Source organism: Cupressus sempervirens, chromosome 7 (genome assembly GCF_028749045.1).
Source record: "Cupressus sempervirens isolate cs-2001-9-10 chromosome 7, ASM2874904v1, whole genome shotgun sequence".
NCBI lineage: Eukaryota > Viridiplantae > Streptophyta > Pinopsida > Cupressales > Cupressaceae > Cupressus > Cupressus sempervirens.
Window position 1 is genome coordinate 913,744,350 of NC_143124.1, and position 9,438 is coordinate 913,753,787.

General features: G+C 35.3%; 1 pseudogene; it reads right to left on the bottom strand.

The window, feature by feature from the left end:
• Positions 1-7,270: 7,270 nt before the first annotated feature.
• Positions 7,271-8,757, bottom strand: LOC149550489 (DExH-box ATP-dependent RNA helicase DExH1 pseudogene; annotated as a pseudogene).
• Positions 8,758-9,438: the final 681 nt, after the last annotated feature.

Genomic DNA, 9,438 nt, shown 5'->3' on the forward strand with positions numbered 1-9,438 from the left:
ATTGTTAGGCACAGTGGAATATGAGAACAACATGGATGTGTGAGTTACAAATCTGTTCTTGGCATTAGAGGACGTCTATCCTCTCTTGTGACATTCTAGACGTCATTCCCTTGGGGTTTGGCCTTTGGAATTCATTGCTATCAACTTCATTAACAGGCAACTTGGACACATTTCCAGCTACAGGCAGATTGGGTGTAATTAGTGAGTTGAAGAGTTTGTTATGTATTTGATTTTATGATGCTGGGGTAATTAGTGAGTTTGCTTGTATTTAATTTTATTAGTTTGAAAACTAATATTATTTCAGCAGTAGTTCAGCCTTCAGTTTGCATAAATTCCTTCTTTTTCATGTTATGTGATTTCAAAATCTATGCAAAAAACATTAAAATATTTATCAACGGTTGGTTCAATTCTTTTTAATGTTTTTAAGTCATTCAAAGCAGTCAAAGATTTAATTGTACATAACAGACTAACATTGCATATAGACATTGAGTCTTAAGTTGCTAAATAGAAACCAGGTACATGTGTATGGTACACAAATACAGCAAGAAATATTGGGCTGCATGCATTATTAGTATCTCAGACTCCATACACTAAACATATAAAAATCATAAATATCTACATAGTTGCGGCCTAAAAACAGGAATTCTATTCTGAATACTGCATATCAGTCATAGGCTAAACAAAACTGTAAATATCACACATTCAGACTAATAAATCAATATCAAATTGTCAAAAACAGATATCATAAAAGACATTCATTGTTCAATATTAAAATAATAATAGTCTCTAATCAGCAGCAAATGAGTCTTCATCAAAATCAACATCATCATCATCAGACATTAGATGATGTAAATAGATTAGCAGGATGAAATGCAGCAGCATTGCCACTCCAATAAAAGTTATCGGACTCCTTAAAAAGTGAAGATTGTGCGGCAGAAGAAACATCTAATTTATGATTTGAATTTTTTCAAAGATCAATAAATGATTTCATACATCAAACCAAAAATGTAAAAGATATGAAAATATAATTCACTTCATGGCCTACATTGCTGTATCATTTAGTTTAAATTCTACTCGAAAAATATATGCTTATTAAAAATTCAAGAAGATTGTGCGGCAGAAGAAACATCTAATTTATGATTTGAATTTTTTCAAAGATCAATAAATGATTTCATACATCAAACCAAAAATGTAAAAGATATGAAAATATAATTCACTTCATGGCCTACATTGCTGTATCATTTAGTTTAAATTCTACTCGAAAAATATATGCTTATTAAAAATTCAAGAAGCATGAAAGCAACAGGATGAAAAGATGCCAAAATACACCCTGGTTGTATGGTCAGTAGTCACATAACCAGAAATGTATCCGGAGAATATGTTTTAACTTGTATTTATTTCACTTACGAATGATCAGTTTAAAGTTTAGGCAAGTTTTTGATGGCAATAAAGTCAGTCCAAACACACAAACAATATTTGGTGCATGGAAAAGCCCCAGGATTGCCCTAATGCACCTAGAAACACCTGAGTACATCACTGTAATAACTTGTGTACTCCCCAATGTCATCTCCAAAACCACAGACAAATCAGTTCCAATTCCAATTCCAAAACATTCTGTGCCTAGAATCCTCAAGATTTCAACTCAATTTGGTAACTTAGCTTTAGGGCAAAAGCCACCTCCAATCTACAAGGGATTAGCTTGTGTTTTTTACCTTTGACAACAAAATGGAAGCATTAGCCACTAGCTAGTCTTGAAAGTGGGACAAATTACTTGGGCAAAAGATATGGAGCTATCAAATGTCTGTTTACTTTATTTAAAACTCGGTTTCAAATATTTTGTTTGAATAAATGGCAACAGCATGTGCGGGATTTCAAAACAAATCACTAGAGTGAAAGATATGGAGTTATAATGTGAAAGCAGTAGCCTGTGGGAAAATTTGATACTCAGTATGTTTATCAATTGCATGTTTGATAGAAAGTTGCTATACAAACAGCTATGCTGTGCAAATATTATGCAATGACTCTGTTTTTTAATAGATAGTTATCAAGTTTCCTTTCTTTCTACCTTACTTCTACAGTCTTCTGCTTGTTGTTTCTTATCCAAACTAACTTAGCAGGTGATAGGTTAGAGGTATAGAAGTGCCTGTATCAGTTGAGACGTGTTGCCTCACTTTTCATTCTCTAACCAATTTGCAAAGTAGAAATTTTGTCTAGTAGGGTCCTAGGTGTGTCCGAGTCTAAGCCCAACCCCCCTTAGGTGGAAGGAGTCTTCATTGGATTTTTTCATCTTCCCCTTCCCCACGTTTCATAGCCGGGTGGTTTTCCTTTTGTGTTGCAAGTTTCTACAGGTAGTTTAGTACCTAATCTGATGGAGATTCCAGTAACATGCAAAGAGCATTTACAAGAGTTATATCTACTTGAGATTCATTGTTTTCTCCATGAGAACAGAAGTTTCTTTGACATGCAAGACTTTCAAAAAAGGGTGAAATCAGAGCCAATCCATCCCATTACTGAGAAGCTCCGAGGATGTGGGCTAGTTGAAGTAGTCGGTTTCTTAGTTGTAGTCCAAGCTCCTAAATTGATTTATGAATGCATAAATCATTATAATCCAAACACCAGGCAGATTGTATTGCCAGATAACACAGTATTGATCTCTATTGATAGGCAAACTGTGGTAAATTGTCTTCGAGTCCTGGAGTGAGAAGAGTTTTCAGATTTGACAATTGGTGGAGCCGTCTCTGAGTTTTCCACAAAGAAAATGCTCTAGAGAAAAGAAATTATGCAATCATGGTTCCAAAAGCCATGAGGCGCAAAGAGTAAGGTCCCTAAGACTCTGTTTGGTAATAATCTCAAACCTGAGATTGCCGACATCATGGTCCTCTTGCACAGAATTAAAGGTGAGGTAGAAGCTTTGAATTTTGTTGAACAATACTTTTTTTTGGTGCAAGTTAGTTGTTCTGATACCCAATACATTGATTGGGCCTACGAGGTAAGCAAGAATTTGTCCAATGCTCTTAGTGGCTACAAAGTTCTACAACACATCCTATATGTCTTATTTCCTCATTTATTTGTTAGCTTCTCTACAATTATGGCCAGGCCTCCCAAAGGTGGAGAATTTTCCCGATGATGTGAAGTCTTATGAGTTCTACCCTTATTTACAATTGGAGAATAGTTGTGCAAAGTATATAAGAGTTAATGACGTGTTTACTATGAGAATTTGTAGGGAACTCCAAGGGTGTCCAGAACTGAGATTTAGCCCAAAAGCTATGGCGGCTATCAGTCAATTTGGGAGCTTTTTCATCCAGTTCTCATCCTTTTTGTATTTGCGTCTTGCAACTTTTGACAGGTTCCCTTTGAAGCTACCAAGGTACCCAAGTGACATGATCATGTTGATCGAGATCGTGAGGCAGGCGATTCAGGTTAACATGCTCAGCGGGAGCTTAAAGAAGAAAGGCTACGAGTTCCCTATGAAGGTGGGAGCTTTCAGTTGCGAATCTCGTTCTGATGCAAAGAACATGCTTAAGGTGTTCGAGATGAAGTATAAGTTGGAAATGTATGAGGTCCCAAGACCTATGTGTTGTAAGGTTTTCACACCATCGCCCCAAAATTTTGGGGACCCCCCTTTTTTTGATCGCCTCAGCAAATTTTTGGATTGTCCAACAATTTTGATTTTTTCAAAAATTTTGAGCCTTGGACACTTTTGGGCCAATGGGAGAGGGTTAGATTTATTTTCACCTGGTTTCAACTTGATTTTCCAGAGCCACCAATTTCATCCTTAGGCTGAACAAATTTTAAAGAACAACTCTTGGCAGGATAAAATTGTGAATTTTGTACTTAGACATTTTCTTTTGAAAATTTGGATATAATTGTATAAATTTAAATAATTTTCAAAAAATGAAATTTATGTTAAATTTGTTCTTTTGGAAAATCTTAATTATTATTTTTTTTGTGAAGAAAATTAATTTTTGTGATGGTGAAGTCAATTTGCAAAATCAATTTTTAGGCTCTAGAGAAATAATTTTATTTGTGTTAAAATGCTAAACTTGCTTAGCTAAATCGATTTGAATTAAAATTGCAAAAATTGGTTTTAAATGGATTAATTTGCCTTGAAAACTTTTAGCCTTTAATGAAATTAGTAATTTAATATTGAAAAATGGCTTTTGGCTAGCCAAAATCTAATTTTAATGACGTTTTAATTACTAAATCTTCATTAAATGGAAATATTTAACACCTCTAAGGCACTATTTATTTTCTTTTTGCAATTTTGGTCCAACTGGCAATTTAAAAAGTTGATTTTCATCATAGTAAAATTAATTTTAGCTATGTATTTAATTGTGGGCCATAATTTTGCATTAATTATTTGTTTTTCTTTCTCCCAAGGTCCAAGTCGGCCCGCTTGGAGAAAATTAGAAAATTGGGTATAAGAGGAGGCCTCTCTCCCATTTCTTCCTCACTTCTCACTTCTCCTTCTCAAGGCGTTGGTGATTTTGCAAGAGCAGATCTGCACTCTTCTTGCTTGGCGAATTTTGTGGGGGCCGAAATTTGTGGAGGGCAAAATTTGTGGGAGCTGAAATTTGGGGGAGATAAAATTCTGATTTTTGCAAGAGGCTGCAATTTTTGCCCTAGGTTGGGTAATTTTATTTGAAAGTGAATTGCATGATAAATTTCTGATTTGCAAAGGATTTGAAGTTCTTAAGGTCAAGTCCTAATTCCAAAAAGTCGTTGTAAGATTATTGGTTAAGGCGAATTTTCATCATCTAGAGTTGTAAGGGGTCCTTAAGTTGACATCCTTCTTTCGTTCTAGTCTTAGGATTGCTTCCCTTGGTTCTACTTGCCTTCTGGTCCACCACTCTACCATCCCGTAATAGGGCGACGAGTATGGAGGATATTAGTGCAAGTAAGAATCCCAAGCGGACAAGACTAAGAAAGACAAAGAGGATATGATGCCCAAAACGCCTTTCTTCTCAAAAATGAAGAGAATAACTGACACCAATATCGGTACAGTGGACATGATACGGATGAAGGAATGACAATCCCCCCTTGACAAAGAGGATATCAATGAGACAGATTTTGGATCGAAGTTGGATGAGTTGGGAAAAATTGCCATCAGGAAGAAGCATTTGGGCACCCTTTCCTCTCTCAATGCTTTTATTGGATTTGCGAAGGAATATGAGAAGGATCACGAAAAGATACTTCAAGCAGCAAGCAGCGTGGTGAAGTCAGCGGAACTCAGGATGAAGCACACACCTTGTCCTCCTATGGAAGAAGTTAACGAAAGGCTAGCTAAGTTCATTGCCTTAGCTAAGAAAATGAAAGAAAAGGGAAGATTTATATTAGAAGATCATTTGATGTAAACCCAAGTGGCAATTTCCCTTTCTTCTAGAATAGGACAAGTGTCTATTTCTGATTGGCCACCATTTTGGTGCCTTCTCATTGGTTGCCACTTTTTGCACTTTTTTCATTGGTCCTGTCGGTTCCCAAAACTGCAGATTGGAATGCTACGAGCCTTGCCTGCTCGATGATGGGATATCCAACTGGTTAAGGCCAACTTGACGGAACTAAACAACACGATCCGAGTTCCCTGCACTTCCAACTCTGCAAAACCAAGGCGGGTGTACCTGATCCTGGACGAAACACTTAGATCCAAGACACTTAAAGCAGATCAATTAGAAGTGAATGCAATAAAAGCTTTCAAAACGGCAAGAATTATAGAAAGCTTTAAGATTGCAAATTGTAAATTAAAAAAAGTAAAAGTAAATAATTGTATGAATGTTTTTTAAATAAAAGTGATTATTATAGATGATCGCAACGAATGAATATATTAATTCTTCAATGGAAAGAAATGAAACATTTGCCAGCGTATGGATAATGGATCAAGAGTAAAAGACCAGTGCCTAATTAAATGGGCAATCAGAGTCAACATTATAAGTTGAGACGTACAACTTTATAAAGTTTAATATATTTTAACGATAAACAATTTTAATAATTCAGATGCGACGGATCAATTATATAAACGCAATTTAAATTAGTCTAAAATGCACTTTTAACTCCTGTGGAGACAAATTACACATAAATACGGAAACAATAAAATATTTTACAATATCTATGTTTATCAAATTTAAAATGCAATAATGATCCAATCCACTTATCCGAATATTAAAATAATTATAGAAAATAAATAAAAAACATTTACAAAGGACACAACTTAATAATAATTTAAAACTCTAAAATATAAAATAAATAATTATGCCAGAAACAAATCACAATAAAAACACTCCTTACAAATGATCAATTTATTGCAAATTTCAATCCTGGACTCGCATATAAATTTGCTCGATAATCCAAAACCCAAAAGCTTTGTTCAATTGCATATAATATAATATATCACCGTGCATGGTATAGGTAAAAAATTTAGAATGTGAATATGTGAATATGAATCCCCTCATTTGATATTACATCTTATATTTATAAGGCAAAAAGGGGTATTGGTTTCCTTCCAAAAATCGCACCCCCTCATAACAATTAACTAACCTATGATAAACAAAACTTTAATATAATTTCTAACTTAGCGATTAATGTTTGATGTGTTTAAATGATGAAGAAGCTTAATTTTAATGGTTTGGCCGCTAGTGGAACAAATTGATTTCTCGTGCTCCAAATCCGCGTGGCCTCCTTCCAACATGTATCTCCAAAATCATTTGCATATCCAAAGGACACAACTTAATAATAATTTAAAACTCTGAAATATAAAATAAATAATTATGCCAGAACTAAATCACAATAAAGACACTCCTTACAGATGATCAATTTATTGCAAATTTCAATCCTGGACTCGCATATAAATTTGGTCGATAATCCAAAACCCAGAAGCTTTGTTCAATTGCTCATTTCTCCGCCAATAAAATAATATAATATATCACCGTGCATGGTATAGGTAAAAAATTTAGAATGTGAATGTGTGAATATGAATCCCCTCATTCGATATTACATCTTATATTTATAAGGCAAAAAGGGGTATCGGTTTCCTTCCAAAAATCGCACCCCCTCATAACAATTAACTAACCTATGATAATACAAAATTTTAATATAATTTCTAACTTAGCGATTAATGTTTGATGTGTTTAAATGATGAAGAAGCTTAATTTTAATGGTTTGGCCACTAGTGGAACAAATTGATTTCTCGTGCTCCAAATCCACGTAGCCTCCTCCTTCCAACGTGCATCTCCAAAATCATTTGCATATCCGATTTTTGCTTTAAACCTATCTGCATTCTCTCACTCCTGTATGTTTATTTGCATCTCCTTTTACGCAGAATCCTTCAAACGCATACGTTTAGAATTCTGTATCAGGCCCTCAGAAATCCATGAATCCTGCTACTAGAGCAGTTGCTGTGACTCCATATTTCAGACCTGCATGGGCTTCTCCTCTGGTATGCTCTTTACATTAAATCGTAAAAGGGCTTCACAGGAATAGCGCGACTTGATCCGTCAGCAAACTCCATCCACCCTTGGCTCTCAATACAACGTTCATGCTTCATTGCTTGCAAACAAACACATAATAAATTATTGAATAACAACAGAAACATAAATCCCAGCATCAGGAAGCCTTGTGAGAAGAAGGTATAAAAGTCTCCACTATCAACTGTATGTTTCTGAACAATTCAAAATTTCTGATTCTGCCTGTTACGTGACAAGTAATACTGAAGGTCTCACGTTTGTATCTCAGTGGCAACCACACATAAAAAAGCAGAAATTTCCATGTCTGCACTATACCTGTTATACTCCTGAATACTTAAAGTTTTGTTAATGAATCCAATGCCAGCAAGTAGATCATAAAACTGCATTTGCATTTTCTCTATTGTTTGTAATGTTGGCAAGGATAAGAAATTTCGACGGCAGAATTCAGTTTCCCAGCCATCACGCTTGGCAAGCTGCCAACCTTAAAAGGCTCTCAGAAGTGCAATGTGATCACTGTTGGAATCTCCTGCAAAACATTGTTTGACTCTGTCAGCTGCGTGTTTATTATCAATTGGAAGGACAAATGCACTCCAGTGATCAACCATTGAAGCAATTATCAGTGCTGGGCTCAAACACTGGAAAACAACTCCCACCAACAACATTTTCCAACTTTTGGGTCAATAGATAATGTGGATAAATGGCGTCCTAATAAAGTAAGATCCTCCGTATCATTTAAAACACCTATGGACTTGAGAAGGTCAATTGCAGTTTGAACAGAATGAGGATTGGGTGATAGAAACGCTTTGGCTAAGAAAAAGCAACATTTTTAAAATGCAGACTTTTAATTTGCAGGCACAGTCCTTTCAAAGGTGTTCGAAGGATTTCTGGTAACTGAAACTGTGGCATGGCATTATAAATAATTCTTGGATATAGATGATAGCAAACACCAGGCCTCACTCATCCAGCATGTCCCCTTCTCTGATGAGCAGAAGCTTTTAAAAATCCATGAAGAAGTAAGAGAGGATAGTTTGTTTACAGCATCACAACCGCTTTCTTTTGCTTTGCCACAATCAACAACAAACACAACATTATCTATGGTAATGCTGGTCTCTGCAATATTTGTGACAATCATTATCTTTCGCTTACCCCAGGGTGCTCATTGAAATATATCCTATTGATGTATTGTGGGCATTGAACTATGTAAGGGAAGCAACATAAACATGTCTAAATTATTTAATAGTGGATTTTCTCTAAGCCTCATAATCATATCTGAAATTTCAATCCACCCTGTCCCTTTCATGCTAATGTATTTTAGAGAGTAAATGTTTGCTCACACATACACCACTCCTGTATAAATTCCAAATGTCTTCCATATATACATTTGATGTTTCGTTGGATGTGGTATAATAATATTCATCTGCTTCAATTTGTGATGTGAGACCATACTTTGCTGATGTTTGATATCTCTACGATTAAGACATATGATCCATGTATTCTGAAAATAGTTTCTTATGTATTTCCTTCGTGATAAACCACTGATGTAGTTGTATAGTCTTGCAAGAAATTTATATACGAACCAACTTTCTTCTCCACATTACCCTGATCATGGCATGTTATTTGAATATAAGAGATGGGTAAGATCTGAAAATTCTGTCTTTTCCATGGTGCTTAGGACTAAATTTTTTTGAAAATTTGGGTTCCATCAGGTCCATTGATGAGGTGGCAGCTTCTCATTGGCCGATGGGGTGGCAACCCTAATTAAGGTTTTGAGGATCCAATCTGAATCGTTGATCTTGTTTTGATCTCCACTGCCCGTTGTATTTTTGGCCCCTATATAAGGCCATTTGCTCTCATTTGTAAAGTGTTGGAAAAAAATTTGCGAAGATAATACCAAAATTGCTCTCTTTTTCATTGTTGTGATTTGCATGTTGATTAAGAACATTGGGTATTATTGCATGTTTTCTACTTCCACTTACTTAGA